Here is a 21,743-nt window from a genome sequence, read left to right as displayed (position 1 = left end):
ACTATCAAAGGTAGTGTAACTTTTTTGTCAAGGAAAGAGACGCGAACCACTCCACATGACCTAGATCTGTATGACCTAGGTTGCACCGACTTGTTTCTTTCATGGATAAAAAGTGACCCTTAGGTGATGCTATAGCACTCCCTTTTTTGGTCCATTATTATAGCACAATTGGGGCCTTTTGACCTAATACTAGCTACCCATCAAATATTTGTTGTAGATGTTAGGGGTAATTACCAAACTACTAGTGGTAGTTTTATCACCACCATTAGTAATTTTATTTTAGTGTTCCTTAATGGTAGTTCTCCTACTACTACATACAATATTACCAATAGTAGTCCTAATCCCAATGATAGTACACATAATATTATTAGACCGTCCAACTTTAATCATCATTATATCTATGAATACATATATATAGGTCTATCTATATCTATACCTATTTATTCCTCATCCAATATGTTTGCATTTATTTTTGTTCTTTGCTTACTTTGAAACTAAAGATAATGTGATTTCATTATTGTTAGCATTCTTGTCAAACATGAGGAGCTAGACTGCATAAGAGTTGGGAGGCACATTATAATTTCTGTGCAGATTTGAGCCATTGAATAGCCTATTGATTCTGATTGTTTTCTTTCTTATTAAATACTTAATTTGGTTATTTCACACCGAACATCGCCATACCAATTCATATTTTTTTTGTTCTAGTAATGTCCTATCATAGCATAGTCTAGGGTTGATCAAACAAGATAAATGGGTGCTCACATTTAATATATTTTTGAGAGTCAAAGGATAGTGGCTGTAGACTACAAAATCATCACTTTGAATAAATTTGGCAAGATTCTTCTGATAGAAGGAATAATTTCTATTGCACTAACAATGAAAGAAAATCATCAAAAGGCTAATACAAGGCTCAAAATCACACTGGTGCTACTAGGCTTAGTAGTCGTAGGCTAGTAGTAGTACTAGTGTATTTACTAAGTAGTGTGCATGCCTCTCCTCATTAAAATTCATAGTCTTCAAAAATATATAATACATAAGTCAAAATATTCTAATTAGTTTTATCATCCTAATGTTGAAACTGACTTAAATTCATAGTCTTCAAAAAGGTATAATACATAAGTCAAAATATTCCAATTAGTTTTATTGTCCTCATGTTGAAACTGACTTTCTCTTCCTTCGTCTCCTATGAGCTTCAAACCTTTAATCCATTAATCTCTCAAATAGTAAGAATGGTCTTGTATTAAGAGGCGATGATATCTAAAGTGATCTACAAATACTAAGAATGGTCTTATATTAAGAGGTGATGATATCTCAAGTGTTATACAAACCGTAAGAATGGTTTTGTATTAAAAGGTGATGATATCTCAAGTGTTCTACAAATAGTAAGAATGGTTCAAGTGTTCTACAAAAGTATAAGGTACCTCTTAGTGGCTAAAGGGAAGGAGTGATGATATCTCAAGTGTTCTACAAATAGTAAGAATGGTCTTGTATTAAGAGGTGATGATATCTCAAGTGTTCTACAAATAGTAATAATGGTTTTGTATTAGGAGGTGATGATATCTCAAGTGTTCGATAAAACTATTAGATACCTCTTAGTGGTTGAAGGGAAGGGGTTGGAAGTATGGGCAAAATCTCTAGGAACTATAGGATGGTTGCAAGAACAATTTTGAATGTCATAAATGACACTTGGGTTTTTCAACATACGGGTGAACTATTTTTAAACATTTTCTTTCATGGTTGATAACACTTTTAATAAGAAGAACCATTTTGAATGTCATAAGTGCTGATGCAATCCCATGCTATGAAGTCTACAGACAGTTTTTTTTCCCCGCATATGGGTGAAGTGATGTTTACGTTACTAAGTTCAACATATCAAGCAACACATTTGTTTTGATTATTGAAGGACTTTGATAATAAGACCCATTTCAAATGCAAAAGAATTGTTGTATCAGTAATGGAATCCGCTTTGGAGTGGAAATTCGGTTTCTTTCAAACCCACATACTATTGTTGCATAATGTGAGTATGGCTCCAATTGGAAGTTAAGGTAGACTATAATTCGCAATATTGGTATAGTTACACATAGTAACATATGTTTTATTTTCGAGAATCTTCCCAAATAGTGGTTTCCACAAAGCTATGTTGAGTACCTCGATAAGGAAATTGTGGAAAAGCTCGCTCGCTTTTTTGGGCCCGCTCGCTTTTCCTCGCTCACTCTATCGACTGCCTCGATTGAGAGCACCTTCTCTTTCAGGCCATCATGGATTGAGTGCACCCCCATGTGGGCATGGTTTAAGTGCCCCCCTAAGTGGGCATGGTTTGAGCGCACTGCTCCTAAAAAAATGACCTCTATTGGCTGCAAGTGCATTTCCTCTTGAGTCTTATGAGGATGTTGTTGAGGAGACTCCATCTATTGCATAAGGGAAAAAACAGAGTAAACCGAGATCAAAGGCTCCAAGGAGAGTACAGCCATTAGATATCATTGAAATCCCAACCAGTGGTGAGCTGCAAGTACCAGGAGCTGACATTGGAGATGGCACCTCAAATACACAACAAAATAGAGTCCGAGAAAAGGTACAATGAGATAACCTTGTGGATCGACACACTTTCTTCTTGCACATTGATCATGTTATCAGACCTCCTATTGATCCTAGGACTAGCCTTTGGCCATTTGAGGTGTGAAAAATACATCCTTTCCATATTGAGAATTTGAAGTCACAAATGAAGGACAACCTACATGCACAAGTTGTGAACTACATTATGCTCGTGGATCCAAAAGATTGTCTAGACAAGGCATCTTTTGATTGTCAGAAAGCAAATGATTATAACTACTTTGTTCTTGGAGGCTCCCATTCAAGAGAGGCAAAACGACAGTTGAATATTGAGTTTCCGCGAGCAACTCTCATTACAAGACATGTAATTGTATAGTTTATGCTGGTTTGACTGATTCGGAGGCAAACTTATTGGCTTTTGATCACCATAATGACAATGAGTGTAGGAAGTCCATGTCTTGGATAGAATTGGTTTGTTTCTATCACAATGAGTTTATTACAAAACTTAACGAGGATCGTTCTTTGATCACTCCAGAGTTTCGCTTGTCTTTGTTGAATGAGACTAGGATTTCCGCAATAATTAAAGATCTGTCAAGGCCAAGTGACAGCTTTAGATCATGGGACGGGATGTTTCAAATTGCATTTCGTAGTGGAGAAGTTTGGGATTTGATAAATGCAATTTTTTCCAAGTGGGAGAATTTTGAAATCAAAGGGTAGAAAAAGCTCATACCTAAAGGAGTCAAGAAAGAAACCGAGACCTTGAAGGCATTACCTGAAGAAATTTGAGCCACAGCATGGAAGAGCATGCAAGGAATTAAAGATGAGATTCTAATTAAGTCTGTGCTTGGCAGAGTGGTGTCTGGGGATCTCTCTTTGGATGAAATGGGCAATGAATTTGATAAGTAAACTTCTCTCTTTTGCATCATGTCTCTCCTTGATTTCACATTAACCTCTTTACAAATAATATTTCAATAGACTTTGTTTCAATGGTAAAAGTGAGAAGAATTTTACATGTGTTTTCAATGCAGGCATAAAATATACATGAGAATGCAAGAAGCAATGATCCGGCAATTAAACATGCTGGATTGGGATGTTGTTCGGGAGGAGTATCTAGAGAGCAGCAGGATGGAGAGCTTGGCTCCATATTTCAATGTATTCAAAAGCATGGTATGTCAAATTTGGTATACATATTCTAATGGAATTTCTCTTTCAAATTGTAGATTTGAATGTTTAAAATATTGAACTGTTATTTTGACAACAACGTTCAAAAAAGAGGCAAGAAGGGATCTAAGAGTAGTATGATGCCTACAAGCTTTAAGCAATTGATTGACTGGGCTACAAAAGAAAAAGAGTGTCGAACTCGACAACAATATATCACTCTTAGTGATGACATGTTAGAGTTTGGTAGGGGGGAAAACCATCCACCAAACTTTTATCATGTGCTCAACAGAGATTGCAATGAATTGTCAAAGATAGTTCCAAAGAATGAGTACACATTAGTCATTGCAGATGTACCATATGGATTTAATATTCCCGGATCCACCTTTGATGAGGTCCCTTACAAAGCAAAGGATCTAATGAGTCTTCTTGATTAGTTCATATCAATTACGTCGGCAATGCTTTGGTGTGTCATAATTTTTCATTCAGACTTGCAATCTGGGGCAGTGATGAGTGTCAGATGTGATAAATGTGCTAGACATGACCACCTTTATTGGTGAGTGCAGCAATGAAATGCAAAGATTATATTGGGTCAATTATTATTGTTATAATTGTGTTTTCTTTTGATTAATTTAAAACTTATGTTTATTGCATGTCATAGGATGAAACCCAATGTGAGACAAATGAAAGGACATCGATTCACATCTACTACAGAAAACATTTCAGTTGGGTATTGGTCTGTGGATGGAAAAAAAAATATTGGTCAAATCAATTTTCCCTCATCTGCTCCATTTACTCCTAATCATTTCATTTTTCCAGCTGTGACGAAGAAGCTCAGGCATGTGACCATGGATAAGAATGGGGGGAGAGTAAATCCTTATCAAAAACCACAACTCCTAATTAATCAGCTCATAAATCTGTTTTCAAATGAGCATGAGTGGGTACTTAATCAGCTCATAAATCTGTTTTCAAATGAGCATGAGTGGGTACTCAATCTATTTGCTAGTTCAAGCATAGTCACAACGTGTGCCTTAAAAAAGGGTCAAAATGTAATTGCAGTTGAAAAAGATCCTATTCAATGTGATTACATAAAGAAGAGAGTGATTGCTATTCATCACTTACCTAATGAGCATCAGGAGCTTGGTTTGAAAGGTGCAAAGTCCGATGTAAATTCAGTGGTAGCCTTATCACGAGAACCCCAACCTCCTGAGATATTGAAACCTGACTTTACGGAGGCAGGCGAGCTAGTTGATACATGGGAGAAGGAGGTTGTGAAAGAGAAAGGATTGAGAAACCCATACAGGAAACCCAGATTAGGGAGGGTGATGAAGATGAGGTAGATGACACATATGGGAGAATTGAGTAGACTCTAGTTGTGGAATTTATTGCTAGTTTTTTGTATTTGAATGGTTTCAATAGACAAGTGTTCTTAAGACATTTTAGAATCCATATGCTTTGAATGCTTTGAACATTTAGTTGTTCCCATTAATTTGTTGTTGGGTATGGTTATGAAGATGATATAGATGACACATATGGGAGAATTTAGTAGACTCCAATTATGGAATTATATTTTCAATTTTGTGATTTTGAATTGTTTCAATAGACAAGTGTTCTTAAGACATTTGAGAATCCATATGCGTTGAATGTTTTGAAGAAGGAGGCATTTACTTTTTCCCATTAATTTGATGATATTTTTTTACTCTTTTCACACTTTATGTGATACTACAAAGTTTAACTTAAGAATTTTGATAAGGTTATGTTACTACACGCAGGATTGAAAGTTGTATCAAGTAGTTTTTCTATTGAAAATAAAAGGTCAAAGGAAGGAAAAAAAATTACAGACTTCTTGATTTTTCTAAATACATTGATATTGTCCTCTGTAGTCGAGGTCCTTCATAATTTGCAGGAATTATGTACCAAAATTGATAGGATTTTAAAAGTTTTGAAAAATTCACTACACAAAATATGACCTTTTTTTGAAAAAGTTATAATTTTAATGAATTTTTTAGGGAATCTTAAAATGGATACCAATGTTACATACCTGAATTAGATGTTACATTGTTTACAAGGATGATGTGTGTTTCACTTTAGGCACTATGGGAGCAATTTAGGAGGCAATGGAGTACATGGTAGTAGGTCTTTTTAAAGATGTGAACTTATGCACTATCCATGCCAAAAGAGTAACGATGATGGACAGGGACCTTGCACTCGCCAATCGCATCCCACTCTGATCCTTCCCTTAGGCCCTAGATGTTGTTTAGTTTCACTTGGTGTAATCTGAATCTTTTTGTAAATCTCTTCCCTTTGAGGCTAATGAATAAAATATTTTTTTATGTTCTATTACTATTCCCATGTTATTATACATGTTATGTGATGCTTTCCATTAGTTTATGCAAGTTCACTGTAAATTTGAGTGATCAAATTATGGTTTTTTGACCTAATGCAGAAGGCAAAAGTGCTTAGCATCGCACGAGGAGCCCAGAAAGGTCAAAACCTACTATGGCATGTATGGAGACTATTTGACTTGGTCAAATAGGCTCTATATGTGCCATAGCCGGTTTTGACCTTTCTAGGCTCTCTGCGTGATGCTGAGCACTTTTCCCTTCTACGCCAGGGTGAGATTCTTTTGCTAGATTGCTCAAAAAAGACATGTTATAACGCAAAATGTTATCTGATAGCATGCTTACTGAATGAAAATACGAATGCTGACAATAATTAAAGCTACAAAATACAATGATAGTATAAAATAAATTTAGTAAAAGAACACAAAATGCGACACTGTAGAGAAAGTATATCTGTATTCATATAAAATAAAAATTTTGTACAACGAGACTTCACAGCCTTTTTCTCTTCTCTAAAACATTGAGAATATCGGGCTTTGAATTCCTGAATAGACTCCTAGCTCTAAACCTAATTGATAGAAAGTAAGCGCTATTATTGTTGCTGGCCAGGGACATGGTTGCTACCATCAATGCCATACCTTGAAAATTGGTTCCAAAAGCATTGAGGGAATCCATGTGGTTCACCAAAATGACCTTGTCAGCATTCTGATTGATGTTAGCGTGACCAATCACTCGTGACAAGGCCTTGCACTTTAGGAGGTGCCTTGGGGTGAAAACTTTTTGTGGATAACCACACAAAGTGCCCTTTTGCTTGGCCAAGGTAATGTGCCAGTGAGTGATCTCGGCCGAAGCTAAGTCAAACAAGGTGCTGAGAAGAGGTCGACCTCAAATGCCTCCTACAACAATCCAACATTACATTATAATGTCGATAAAGCAAAATTATACCAAGAGAAAAGAAATTCAAAGCTCATAGTTTCTTACCACTATGGAGTCATCATGCTCGATCCTTTCCTCTTTGTCAATGAGGATGGCTATCCAGAGTGAGATGTGGAGGCTTCTTCTCCTGATGGATTCCCTCATGAAAGGGGGATGTCACCTGCATGCATGAAATTCAAGAAAACTTCCTACTTAAGATCCACATAGGATGATAAAACACCCCTATTTAAGGTAGATAGAAGAACTATGGCTATGATAGTGAAACTTTGAAACTAAAGTAACTTTGTAACCTATATATACCCAAATGTTCTAAAGATAAATAATGAAATGAATTGAATTTTTTTTGGGCAAAACTTGACATTGAAATGAAACAAGACCATTCAAAACATCAAAAATAATTGTACCACTATGAATTGGAATATGTCAAAGTCCACAATTGTTCCACCCCACATTGTTTACCATCTTCAATATTACAAGAGGGATAAAAGTGGGACTATGCATGTGCTTCTCTGCATGCTTTCCTACCTTTTCACCATTTAAGGTAGAGTGAAAGGAGTCAGACATGCCATCCTTGCTCCATTACCAATAGGTATTCCTACACATCTCTGAGAGTCCATTGTGATGTGATAGTCACATTCTTGGCATCTCGCTTTTTGACATCTCCTAAATGAGAATCAATACATAAACTTACCCCTGTATTATCATCATTGTTAGAGTCGAGGGGGAGCCAATTGCCACCTATTTTCTTCCGACACCTATATTGGAAAGAAAAATATAACATTTGGTAGGAGATGTGGTACTTGACAACCGCATTGTCCTTACATACATGGAATTGAAACAGATCACCCTTTTGTTCAATTGATTTGCTTCCCCAATTCACCCCAAGCAATTCCTCAAGGGCATTCTCATGTAGGCACTTGCATGACCACATGGTTTTTGTTCTATGCATCTGGATATTTTAAAAACAAGAAGTAAAAACGTGTAGAGGCATAAACCAAGACAACCTTACCCATTTAGAGCCAAATGTAAACTTCATGGCCATGCCCACATCATTTGCAATCTTTTCCTTGTATGATTGCATTGTTCTTATGTCCACTATGCTGCAATCCATTTCTTCAACTTGTGGTGTTGCAATGCATTGAAGATGGCCATAGCCTAATGTCAAAGATGGCACAGTTATCTATGCAAGTCACATAGTCCTATCAGGCACACGTGCAAAAAACGATCTTCTAAGTATGCATGCATTTAATTTTGAATCATTGCTTGTAGATATTTTGAGACCAAGCCTCCACTAAGTAGAGTTAACCTTCTCTTTTCATCTCTATCTCGAGTTTCAGTTTCCTCCTTACTATCTTGTGCTATCCAACCTCACCAGCTCCATCACACAGACCCACTGCAGCTCTAGCTCCAAGCTCCAGCTGAATCATCACTTGGACCTATCTACTGTCATCAAGAGACACAAGACAAGGTAAGCAATATGTCACCCATCAAGCTCATGTTACCTTCATAACTATAATGCAATCATTTTTTTCTACCTGTTGTTAAGGTGAAATGGCCTTTCTGTAGCTTTCTCTCAAAGACACTATTTGTTATTTATCTATTAAGAACATCTTATCTGCATTCTAGAGTGTGCTACATCAAATTTAGAAGGATGCTACATCAAACTGATTTATTAGAGTATGATCTAGAGAAATTTTCTCTAAAATGCGATTTCAATAGTTTCTTCATATCTTTGGTCCAAATCATGTTTTCCAGCAAATGTTTGCCTGGAGTATTTTGTGTTATGTTTGGATTTATCTTAGCAGCAAAAAACATCTGCATTCTAGAGTGTGTTACATCAAAATAGGAGTATATGATTTCTCTAAAATGTGATTTCATCAATTTCCTTAAATCTTTGCTCCAAATTATGTTTTCAAGCAAAAGTTTGGGTGGCTTATTCCTTTGTTATGTTTGGATTTATGTTTAGGAGAGGACAAAAATAGAGTATGGCTAGAACAAAAGAAATAGCCAGGAATAAATGTAAGGGACCCGACATTGTAGGGGTTGCCACAGCTCCATCAAGAGAACAAAATCCTCAAAGAAGGAAAAGCCTATGCATATGCTAGCAAGGAACAAGAAGAAAAGAGTGAGCCAAGGTAGATCTATCTATTAAATTACACAGCGCAGCGGAATAGAAACTGAACAAAGAATAGAGAGTACACAGCAAACTGGAGACGAACAAAATTTTCCTTCAATACTGATGTAGTACAGATGATGGCTCCGTCCACCCATGCACTCCCACAATGGAGCTTAGATGGTGATCTAGACAGATACTAGGTGAAGAGCTACTAGCTGGAAGATCTAATCTAATCTAAACTGATACAATGGAATGGGAAGGTCACCTCTTTATAGGTATGAGGGTGGTAGTCATATCAATGTAGTTGGTGAAGCCGACCAATCAACCTAGTCGGTGGAATTGACTAGTCGTCCATGGAATATTTAGGGAATATTCCCTATACTGTCGCCTCATAGGCTCTCGCCCCCAAACCCCCACCTGGGGGACCACTGGCCCCCAGACCCCAGCGAGAGCAAGGGGTTCCCACACAATCAAGACAATGTGCCTCGTTGTGCTACTAACTTACCTACCCTGCCTAGCCCATAGGCTAGACTCACATAGATCACCTTTCTACCATCAACGGTCTCATTGATAGACCTCTTCTGATATGCAAGTCAGAATCCATCCAATGTCCTGGGCTCACACATGGCTTCTCCTCATATGGGGTCCTTACAACTTGAGCACCTTGGATCACTGGTGGTTACCAAGAGGACGGGGCATTGAGCATATCTAACACTATCTTGATGGAGATCAAGAAGGCTCAAAAATCCATCGGGTATGCAGTACCCATGGCACCATTCCAGAGGCTTGTGAGGGCAATATGCATCAACTGGAACATGGACTTCACATGGCAAAGGACTGCATTGCTGGCTCTCCAAGAAGCTGCTAATGAAGAGTGGCTTATTGAGTTTTTTCAAGACACAATGCAGGTAGCAGCACATGCACACAGGGTGACTATAATGAAAAACGATATCCAAACACTTGTAAGGGTCAGGTATAGATATGACAAGATCCTTAATGCAGAGGATTGGGATGATCTTAAAATGAGAGATATCCTATTGATACTAGCCAGGAAACCTATAGCAGATGTAGTAAAGATAATAGAGGTCACTCACCAACATGAGACCAGAGGCAAGGTTGCAAATTCAGTAAATTCAATAAAAGCTATTGCAACTTGGACCAATGATCAAAATATCTATAAAGACTATGAATGATGATATGAGCTAGGATTTGACATAGGATTGCATCAGTGCTTTAGCACAGAAAGAAAACCATGTCACTTGCACAATCATGCTTGCATATCTTTCAAGGCCAATTGTGTTTATGTCTTTGTAGTAGTGAGTTTTTCTTAGGCTATTTTGGTAGTTTTTTGAAAAGTTAGATCCACTAGAGCCTTTAGCACACTATATATATAGTTGATCCAGCTACTTCATTCAAGTTGAAGGATAACAAGACATCAACAAAAAGCATTTCCAAGTGGTTCCATTTTTGCAATCTCGATGCGGTTGATATGCTTCTCCTCCCATATTGTTTAGAGTATGTTCCCTGACCTTCTCCACTAATACCCTCTATTGACAAAATCTTGATATGTTCAAATTGTATTGACACCCTCTTGGTCTAATCCCCTCATGTTTGTTGTTTTTCTTGTTGCAATCATTGGAGTTTGGTGCATATAGGCTTACAACAAAATTTATGCTATACGTTCAACTCCTTGAAAGGCACCCACCAAGATTTAGAATTGTAAGTTAGTCTTCCACATACTTTTGCTGCTGCAAAATGTGTTTTCTATGTTTCCTCCTGAAAAGTCCGCCATATCACTTTTACATGTAGAAGTATGAATTTTATATTTTGTTTCCCAATTTAATTTAACAGTATACATTCCCTCAACCTTCATTCCCATTGCAGCTGCCTCAAAATAATAATGGATGCACTAGACCTCCGTAATCCAAATTTAAAGTGTTAGATTCAGTTCTACCAATGTGATTGCAGGTACACTAATCTTAGCCACTTATCTGTATCTCTCTCTTATTTTGGAACTCTTTGTAGCCCATTAACATCTTAAGATTCTATTTTGATAAAATAGACACCACAATAGAAGGATCCTTTCTCTTGTGGATGGAGGACTCTAATAAGTGCAAAATATATGATAGACACATAATATTCAAAGATACAGCCTAAATTTGTAAGCACCTTTATTGCATACTCTTTAAGAAGTTATGCATTGGTACAAAAAAGATTGAAAAGTATTGTTTTTTTTAATTGCATATGAAAGAGGATAGTTTTGGCTCCGAATATGTATATAGCTTCAGAGCAAAGACAATTTTGACATTGTTAAAGGTCTCTTCCCCTTCTCCAGAACCAGACCAAACATTCCATGCAAGAGAGGGCTCAAAAGGCGTTGAAGATCTCTGGGTTGAACAAGAGGTTGAGGAGGCCAACAAAAATGTCCCTATTGCTAGCAATCTAGAAGAGATTCTAAAAGGTGTTGTTGTTGATGACCTCCTGGAACAATTCTCAAAGGATGTGGAACATTAGGGGAGAATTGGGGTCTCAAAAGGGCCTCATAAGGAAGGGATTAGGGAATGCTTAGTGGGCTAATGCAAGGGGCATAGAGGGTCCCAAAGAGGCCTAACCAGCCCAACCTAGGGGGCTAAGCCCACATTTGAGCCCACCTCTTCCCCCATCAATGAGGGGAGGGGGCCACTTTTTGAAATTCTCCCTCCCTCCCTCCCTCTCTCTCTCTCTCTCTCCCTCCCTCCCTCTCTCTCCCTCCCTCCCTCCCTCCCTCCCTCCCTCCTCCTCCTCCCTCTCCCTTTCCCTTTCCCTCTCCCTCTCCCTCTCCCTCTCCCTCCCTCCCTCCTCCTCTCCCCTCCTCTTTCTTGCTCCTCTTCCTCCCTCTCCCCTCCTCCTCCTCCTTTTGGCTCCTCCTCCTCCTTTTGGCTCCTCCTCCCTCCTTCCTCTCCCCTCCTTCTCCAGCTGCCTAGGATCCCTCTCCTCTGCTCCTCCCTCCTGTAGACTCTCTCCCCTCCTCCCTCCTGTAGCATCTCTCCCCTCCTCCTCCCTTCTACAGCAGCTCCTTCCCTCCCTTCTACACCTGTCACCCTACTCTTCTCCTCATCTTCCTCTTGCCCTCATATGCTTCTCCTCCTCCCTCTTCCTTGCTACTCTCTCCCTCTCACTGCTCCATATTTGCCAGCTCTCCCCTACATTTTACCCTACATCACTGATACCTCTCTTTGAGTACTCATGGCACCATTCGAGGACATATCCAACAAGTACCATGTGAACCTACAACTAGAGGCAGAATATGCAAGCACACACTCTTTGGGATATAGTGGAACTCCTCAAAGTGTGCTCCACAATCTTCGATTGCAAGGGAAGAAGCATCTTGACCTTTGGGTGGATGGAAACTTGTATTCTTTAGACCCTGCCACCCCAAAGAGTCCTCCTTTTCATACAATGCATGATGTTGTTCGGTTTGTTGGCAAGGGACATGTTGGATTGCTCAGTTATTGCAATCAATTGAACCATTCTCAAACATTGGCTATGCAAGCAAGTGAGGTGCAAAGAGCCCAAGCAGAAGAACTTGCACATTTGGGAAATATCACTATTGTGGCAATGCATAATAGTATGCAAGATCTCCAATTGCAAAACAAATAACTCAGTGACAAAGCACATGCATTAGACTTGGAGTGACATGAATTGGAAGAATCAATCCAGAAGCTTGCCAAAAGCAAACAAGATTTGGAAAGGTTTATCTATGTCCAAGTTCAACATGTTGTGGAGAAGGAATGAGAGAAGTCAATAGAACGAGTACAAAAGTTGAAGGGAACAGCTTTGGGACTGAAGGAGAGGAAAAGACAATTGCAATCTATGGATGCATTGTCAACCACTACTGGTGCCCAAAAGAGGAGAGTTCAGGCTGCAAGGTTAGTTCCCCAATTTTTCAATGAAATTTCTTACTCCAAAATATTCGTGGCGTTGCATTGTTTCCACTAAGACTCATTTGTACTCTACTTTAGGAATTTCATGGAGGATGTGATGGGAACAATGGAAATGGATGATAGTGATCCTTCATATGTTCTAAGAAGTTTAATAAAGCCAAGTGATGTCATTGAAGTGTTGAAGGACCCTAAATAGGGCTAGGTGAACTAGTTGCTAGAGAGGTAATAAAGGACTTCAAGGGCCTCATATGCAAGCAAAGGAGGTGCCTGGAGCTTGTGATGCTACTGGTGTAAGTTGTGAAGCTCACAACTCTCTTTTTAAAATTTTCAAGTTTGCTATGGAGGAAAAGTATAAGATATCTACAATGCCATTGCCAACACCGTGGTCTGTAAGGCTTGCACGTCACGAAACAAAGCAATGTGCTAGAGAAAATCTTGGAGGATACCATTGTGTAAGTGGCACAATGACTTGGAAGAGTAAAAAGAAATCTGGCATCCAAACATTTTAGATGAATGCTTTCAATAATGTTTACGTGGATGTAGAGAATTTCCAGAGAGCCATGGTCAAATTATATGGGATGAGAGAAGAAGGTAAGAGAAATTCCCTCTTCACATTTAACTTTATTTCTTCTTATTTCTATATCCTTACTGAATTCCTCTTTCATTGTACAGATGGCAAGCTAGTATTTGTTATAAAAATGGATGAAGCTCAGTTGGTAAAAGAGTACAAGCTAGAGAGGGTGAGCATTTGTATTATGAATGACGCCTTGCATTTTGCTCAAGGGGATGAGGAAGTTGAGCAGGGTTTCTTAGTCTAATTTGAGAAGGACATATGGTGGCTTGCAACCTTTAAGACCCCCAAAGGAGTGCCATGAGACATTGAAGTGGGTTTTGGAGAGAACCGGCATCCCATCAATTATTCAAAGATGAGAGGCATGGCAAACATTAATTGTGGATGGTCATAGAATGTTTCAAGTTGAATGGCATCTAGCTAGTGATTTGAAGACCCTCAAGTGCTTGTATGGTTGTGATACAGGTGCAGATGCAAAATGGACATGCTTGTATTGCACCCACTCTCAGAGATGCAAAAGGAAGCCTACAGTGGGAAAATGCCATCCTTTCTTGCAACCAAAGTGCAGCCCCTAATCATCACAAAAAGGATCCTAAGTGGGACCCCATTCTACCAATTCCATTGGAGCTGGTACACGTATGTACTTTGCATGTTGAACTGCGTATAGTTTATAAGTTAGTCTATCTCCATCTAGTTTATGCTTGGAATTTGAGGCCACAGCAAGTATCTCCACAATGCATTGCAAAAGCTAAAGAACTACTCTTACTAATGGCACTTCATGGAGGTAATGTGAAGCTTAAGCAAGACAACAAACAATCAGGAAAGATACAAAATCTTCCTGCTAAAGTATCCATGGGTGGAGAAAAGGCAAGGAGGTTCTTGTCCAACCACAATGCTAATAAAGAAAAGCATACATTGGCTCAAAGCACCCTAGGTTGGGAGTACTGGAAAGATTTGTGTGAGTGCATTACAAATCAAGCTTCACATCCGTGAATTGCTACTTTGAGAGCAAAATTGTGGACAAAGCTTGATGCATTTATAAAGTTGCTTAGACAAGATCAAGCATATGAGCTTTATTATGAGAGATTCAGGACAACATTGGGAGAATTCATATCATTGATGGTAGAAGCATGGGGGGAGTCACATATTACACATTACATGATAATCCTCCTTAGGGTTAAATTTTGTGCTTTAAACTTGAGTCAGTTTATGTTTTTAATACAATTTTTTTCTTTACAGCATATTCTTTATGCATATGCACCATGGTTTGTGGAGCAATGGGGCCCTCTGTCCATTTGGAATACCTAAGGAATGGAGAAATCACATTATAGAGCAAAGGCAGCATACTTCAAGAATACAAGGCATGGGGGTAGTATCGCGTGAAGCAATGCACTACACAAAATGTTTGATTGGTTTTATAGATGTCTAGAGGCCAGGACTCTCACGCGCGATAAGGTAGAGGTCTCAAGTTTCGCAAAACCAGTTCAACATGTCAAGAAGACAAGGAGATGTGCTGCTTGGAAGTCCTCGATAGGGAGCCAAGGGGTTGCACTTTGGTTGCAACGTAGAGTCAGACAGGGAGGCATTGGGTCTAAGAGATCCCCAAATGTAAAATGTTTGATGAATAAAGTTAACACTAGATTCCAAAATTCACAAATTTGTTTGAAAATTGCATAATTGCATGTGCAACATGGCAGGGCAGAGGGGTGAGTGGGTTGGGAGGGAGGGTGGTGAAGATTAAGTATTACCAAATTAGCGACAAAACACTGGGGGGGGAGGAGCTGCACTCAAAAAACCCTAATTTAAAAGAAAAACCCTAAAGTGCTTTAAAAAAGACTATATAAAGCACTTAAAAATCCTAAAATCTCTCATTTCTATGGCACGAGCTAAACAAACTACTAGACCCACTGGACACCGTTTAGACTCTACCTGTTGTCCTCAGAACGCCATGGCCTCCAAACACACTGGAAGACCCATTGGCCAAGAGGGCAATGATCACCAGGGATCTGAAGGTGATTTTCATCAGCAGGAGTATAAGCAACGCGAGTCCCCACCATTCAACTCTCAGGGGGGATCCCAGGGATCTCAGCACCATGAGGAATCCCAGCACGATGAAGGATCTAAGCACAAGCAAGGGTCCTCTCAGTCCTTCCACACAACTAATCGTGGAAGTAGAGAGGTCTCCTAAGAGGGGCAAAATAGTCTAGTCAATCTTGATCAATTGCCCCTCCCTCCTCCGCGGGGTCTTGGAGTGGAGCATCTAGATGAACAAGGGGAGCAAGAAAGGCAAAGAGAGGAGATGGAGAGATTACAGGGGCCACAACAAGAGGAAGTATTTGGCGGGCTTGCAAATATAATGAACCTTGTCCCCAATCCTCCAACCAAGAAAACCGCACAGAAGAGCACCATCAACCCTCTGTGCCTTGAGATGATCAGATATGAGGAGCCTCTAGTACGAGCTGAGCAAGAGCCTCAGCTTGTCTCACAGCCTCACGAAAAGGAAAAGAGACCAAGGACAAAGCAGACCCCTAGGCGCGAGAAGCCACCTCAAATGACCCACCAAACACAGGAAGAGGAGTCTGAAGAGGTGGTTGCAAGGGAGGAGAGGCGAAAGAAGTTCAAAGCAAACAAGTGGCCATGGAGCCATGTCCAAAGGCCAGTACAGGGTCCCCCAAAGATTAAGAGGTGCAAAAAATCAGGGTGAAGGCACTTTAGGAGATCTACAAGTTCCAAACCAATATGGACAATCTCATTCTCCGTGCACCCTTCTAGCGTGTTATATGTGAAATAGCATAGCATTACAAGAGTGATGTGCATTTCACTTTAGGTGCTATGGGAGAAATTCAGGAGGCAATGGAGTAGATGATAGTATGTCTTTTTGAAGACACGAACTTACATGCTATCCATGCCAAAAGAGGTGACAAAAGGCAAATGTGTTCGGCATCGCATGGGGAGCTCGAAAATGGTAAAACCCACTATGTCGTGCATGAGGCCGGTTTGACTTGGGGTACGCATGGGGCCTGTTTAACCAAGTCAAACAGGCCCCATGCATGCCATAGTGGGTTTTACCATTTTTGGGCTCCGTGCACGATGTCGAACACATTTGCCTTCTGCCGCGCGGTGAGATTCTTATTGGATTGCTCAGAAATGACCATTATAGCACAAACATTTATCTAATCACATGCTTTTGAACAGAATAGTGAATGAAAATATTAATGCCAACAACAATTAAAGTTACAAAATACAATGATAGTATAAAATAAATTTTGTAAAAGAACACAAAATGGGGCACTGTATAAAAAGTATAGTTGTATTCATATAAAATAAATTTTCTATACAATAAGGCTTCAGAGCCTTTCTCTCTTCTCTAAAACACTGAGAACATCAGGCTTTGAGTTCCCAAATACACTCCTAGCTCTAAACCTAGTTGATAGAGAGTCAACGCTATTATCATTGCTGGCCAGGGACATGGCTGCTTCCATCAATGCTATACCTTGAAAATTGGTTCCAAAGGCATTGAGGGTAGCCATGCGATTCACCAAAATGACCTTGTCAACATTGCAATTGATGTCAGCATGACCAATCACTCTTGACAAGGCCTTGCACTTCAGGAGGTCATCAGTGCCATGAGAAAACTTTTTATGGATAACCACAAAGTGCCCTTTTGCTTGGCCAAGGTAATGTGCCAATGAGTGATCTCGGCCGAAGCTACTGCAAACAAGGCGTTGCCGAGATGAGAATAGGTCGACCTCAAATTCCTTCTGCAATAGTCCAACATTACATTAGAATTCCATTAAAGCAAAAGTATACCAAGAGAGAAGAAATTCAAAGCTCATAGTTTCTTACCACTATGGAGTCATGATGCTCAATCCCTTCCTCTTTGTCAATGAGGATGGATCCAGAGGCCTCTTGCTATTTGGAGTGAGATGTGGAGGCTTCTTCTGGAACATCAGGTAGGTCAGAGTAGATTGATGTCTCTACATCTTTGATTTGGACCAGTGTTAAAGCAAGAACCTCTTCTATTGAATCATTTGCTCCCAAAAACCCAAGTTCTTGCATAGTCATGTCCACCTCGTATCCACATAGGATACCAAGAGCTTCATCCTCCCGGAGACCAAACATAACCTCTATGTCATGGAGAAAGAGGTATTGTTCTCCATCGACAAGAAGGGGATCAAGAAACCATATCATTGTTGCGGGGTCAACAGAGGTGGTGCCCGATGTGGGTGGAATTTGAGAAGTAGAATGGGGTTCAGGAGGTCACTGGAGCACTTACAAGGCCAATGTAGCTTCCTGCTCCTCAGCTTCTTCATCTATGGGCTCTTCATAGTAGATGTTGTGCTCATCTACAGAAATAAGAGGATTGGAAAGGGTAGGGGCAAGGTCAGGGCTTGAGATCGAGGCCTCCTCTTCCATTTATCCCTCTTGGAGAAGGAAAATAAAGGTCATTTCCTAGGATATGAACCTATTTCCTATGTTTTCGATGACTCCACATGCTAGGAGGTCATCAGTGTGCACCTCCCTAAACCCTAAGGGTGTGAGCTTGGGAAAGTTCACCCAGAAGGGCCCACCGCCTCTTGAATGACTTGTAGGTTTGTTTGGGGGAGGTCCATATGGGAGAAGGGTCAAGCATGGGTTGACGAGGGGGGGGGATGGTTTGAGTGGTCCTCGATGTAACAGGAGTAGCCAACCAATAGGGTTTGTTTGTAGGTATGCCCACCACCCTCCACCTTAACATGGCATTGCCCCACAAAAAGGAGCACTCCCATTGGTACACCTCAAATACCTCACTAATCCCTTGAAATTAGGAAACACTAATTGGGGGCCCTTTGGAGAGCGCAATTCTTCCCTAATGGGACAAGCCACAGTTGATCCTTTCCATGCAGAGCTACCAAAAAATCCCGAGCCCATGCACAAGAGGAGGCAGGGACATTAAAGCAACACGAGCTCGAGCCCATGCATGAGGAGGTAGAGACATCAAAGCAACATGATCCCGAGTCGATGCACGAGGAGGCAATACGATTGCAACAGGCCGAGATCTCAAGCCCATAGAGGACTCAAGTCATTAGGAGGATGTATAGTAGCAGCCACCTAACTAGCATGTGGAAGAAGCTAAAGACAACTCTTCTCAGAAATCTCCACTGCACAAAAGTCAAGAGAAAGATTATGAGCAACAATAGAAAAACACACGATACTTGTACTCATTTTGTATTAATACATCACATGTCAACTCTCTCTTTTTGGATTGCAAGTAATACCTGGAGTCAATAGCTTTAAATTATCTAAATTGTTCTATTTACAATGTCCTTGCATTGAATTTTTCTTTCGCTCCTTTGCAGTATCTGCAAAAATATTTTTTTAGCAATATCATAACTTTAGAAGTGATAGATGAATGTATGATGCAAATGTAAAGAGAATAGCTTTAGGAGAAACACAGGGTGGAAACCAACTTACTTTCCTGTTGTTCAAAATGAATGAAAATTCTTTGCAGATATTGTTCTCAGTCTCCATAATAATGTCATTGTGTAACTGAGAGAGAGTGCAACATTGTCCCAGTGAGATGGATGTTAGAAGGATGTCATTCTCAATAACATTTATTTTAATTATTAGACCTGAAGACCTCTCGTCTTGGTCGATTGCCACAAGTTTTTTGCCTATCATCCTGCTATGTTTACAGTAAAAAGAGAAAATAAAGTTTTGCGAGGAAATCATGTACTTAATGTTGATTGAAGTTATGAGCAACCTCACAATACACATTGTTGGCCACCATTCTATCCTGACCATTATCCAAAATTTTTGCAATTGGAATTTCATTATATCCTTTTGCTCTAAAAGTCAACATTGACTTACAAACTTTAATTGGATAATCTTGAAAAAGTTGTACAAAAAATGTAAGTGGCATGAAACATTAATTTTGATTGTAGCAATATTTGGTTTCAGGGAATGTTGTATTTTTTAAAATAGTTTGGCTTTATATGATTTTGTGATGATGCCATCAGGGACTGGCTAGTCAATTGTATTCCATGCTGGGAGATCTTGCTTTTTTAATAAATTGTATGGGTGAGTAGAATTGATAAAAGTGATCATTACAAAATATACCCGATTTAGCTAGCTTTGTTGATTTTCTACGTTTGTATTGTAGCTCCCCAATAGCACCATGTAAAGCATCAAAGACAAAATGGAGCTTTGTTTTGATTTTGGGTCCACATCTTTTGATAGAGACAGGCGAATCATAAAACAATAAAAAACAAATCTTCTCATTAATGCCACACGCTTGTAGCAACATAAAGTACTTTTTTTTCATATTTTTTCCTTCTTTTTGTGGAATTTCTACATTGTGTTGGCCTTCTCCTCATTGGTTGAGGGACATTTTTCCAAACCTTAAAGACCCCAAAATGAGCTCCCTTTTTTCCTGATTCCTAATTCCTAATTTCAAGGGATTAGTGAGGTATTTGAGGTGTGCCAATCCTTCTTTTGGGGCAATGCCATGTTGAGATGAAGGGTGGGCAAACCTGCAAATAGCCCCTATTGGCTACTCCTCTTACATCGGGGACCACTCAAACCATCCCCCCCCTCAACCCATGCTTGACCCTCCTCCCATATGCAGTTCCCCCAGACAATCCTACAATTCATTCAAGAGGCGGTGGGCCCTTTTGGGTGAATTTTTTCCCCCTCTCAGCTTGTTTCAAGCCTGCCCCCTCCTCTTCTCTGGTCTAGCTCCATTCTCCCTCCATTTTTCAAATGTGGGAACTCCCCTCCTACTTTGGTCCACTGTCTTTCTCCCTCTCCAACACCTCTTGTAGGAGCTACTCTTTCTCTCTCCATTCCTAGCTACAATACCTCCTACAGAATTTGTTCATCCCCCTCTACTCTTTCCCCCTCCATTCCTAGCTACAACACCTCTTGGAGCTTATCTTCACCTTCAGTTGCACCCTCTATACCTTCCCCGTCTCTCCCTTTCTCTCCCTCTATTTGAGCTTCTCTCTCCCTCCAAGCTACATTTTTAGTTCCATTCTTGGTGTTGTGACCTTTGTACAAGAATGGTGAGGAGACCATACATATCTTATGTGTCCCACAGGAGCAAAAATGCACTAGGTGAATGGGTGCCTTGCACCTACATCTTGAATGATTGGATAGTCATGAGAGGATCTGCCAAGGGTCCACATAAGCTTCCCAAGAGCAAGAGAGATTATCTTTTCCATAAATGGAAGGGCCACATCATGAAATTCAAGCTTGGGAAGAAAGGATGGCTTGCAAAGGTGCAACACATCTACATGGGGAAGGACATGCACCTTGCTCTATCAAGCAATCAATCGACAATACCATTGCATTGTAAGTCTACATTCTATGTAATATTTCTAAGATTTGAAATAGCACTTGTGCATGGTAGATGTATTTCCTTCAAACTTTGAGGAGTGGGAACCAGTTGAGTATGTTTACTTGCTACCCTTCTTGTCAATGGAGAACAATACCTCTTCCTCCATGACATCGAGGTTTTGTTTGGTCTCTAGGAGGATGAAGCTCTTGGTGTCCTGTGTGGATACAAGGTGGACATGACTATGCAAGAACCTAGGTTTTTGGGAGCAAATAATTCAAGGAGAGAGGTTCTTCCTTTCACATGGGCTAGAATCAAAGATGCAGACAAAGAGATCTACTCCAACCTACCTAATGTGCCAGAAGAAGCCTCCACATCTCACTCTGAATAGCAGGAGGCCACTAGATCCATCCTCATTCACAAAGAGGAAGGGATTGAGCATGACAACTCCATAGTGGTAAGAAACTATGAGCTTTGAATTTCTTCTCTCTTGGTATAATTTTTCTTTATCAGCATTCTAATGTAATGTTGGATTGTTGCAAGAGGCATTTGGGTTGACCTCTTCTCATCTTGCCAACGCCTTGTTTGTAGTAGCTACACGGCTGAGATCACTCATCACTGGCACATTAACTTGGCCAAGCCAAATGGCACTTTGTGTTTATCCACAAAAACATTTTGCCACGAGGCACTAAGGACCTTCTGAAGTGCAAGTCCTTGTCATGAGTGATTGGTCATGCTGACATCAATCGGAATGCTGACAAGGTCATTTTGGTGAACTGCATAGATGCCCTCAATGCTTTTGGAACCAATTTTCAAGATATGGCATTGATGG

The sequence above is a fragment of the Dipteris shenzhenensis genome, chromosome 1, assembly GCF_047967505.1.
Source record: "Dipteris shenzhenensis isolate YYH24624 ecotype China chromosome 1, Dip_SZ_1.0, whole genome shotgun sequence".
NCBI classification, from domain to species: Eukaryota; Viridiplantae; Streptophyta; class Polypodiopsida; order Gleicheniales; family Dipteridaceae; genus Dipteris; species Dipteris shenzhenensis.
The sequence above is the reverse complement of the archived record's forward strand: the minus strand, read 5'-3'. Positions refer to the sequence as shown.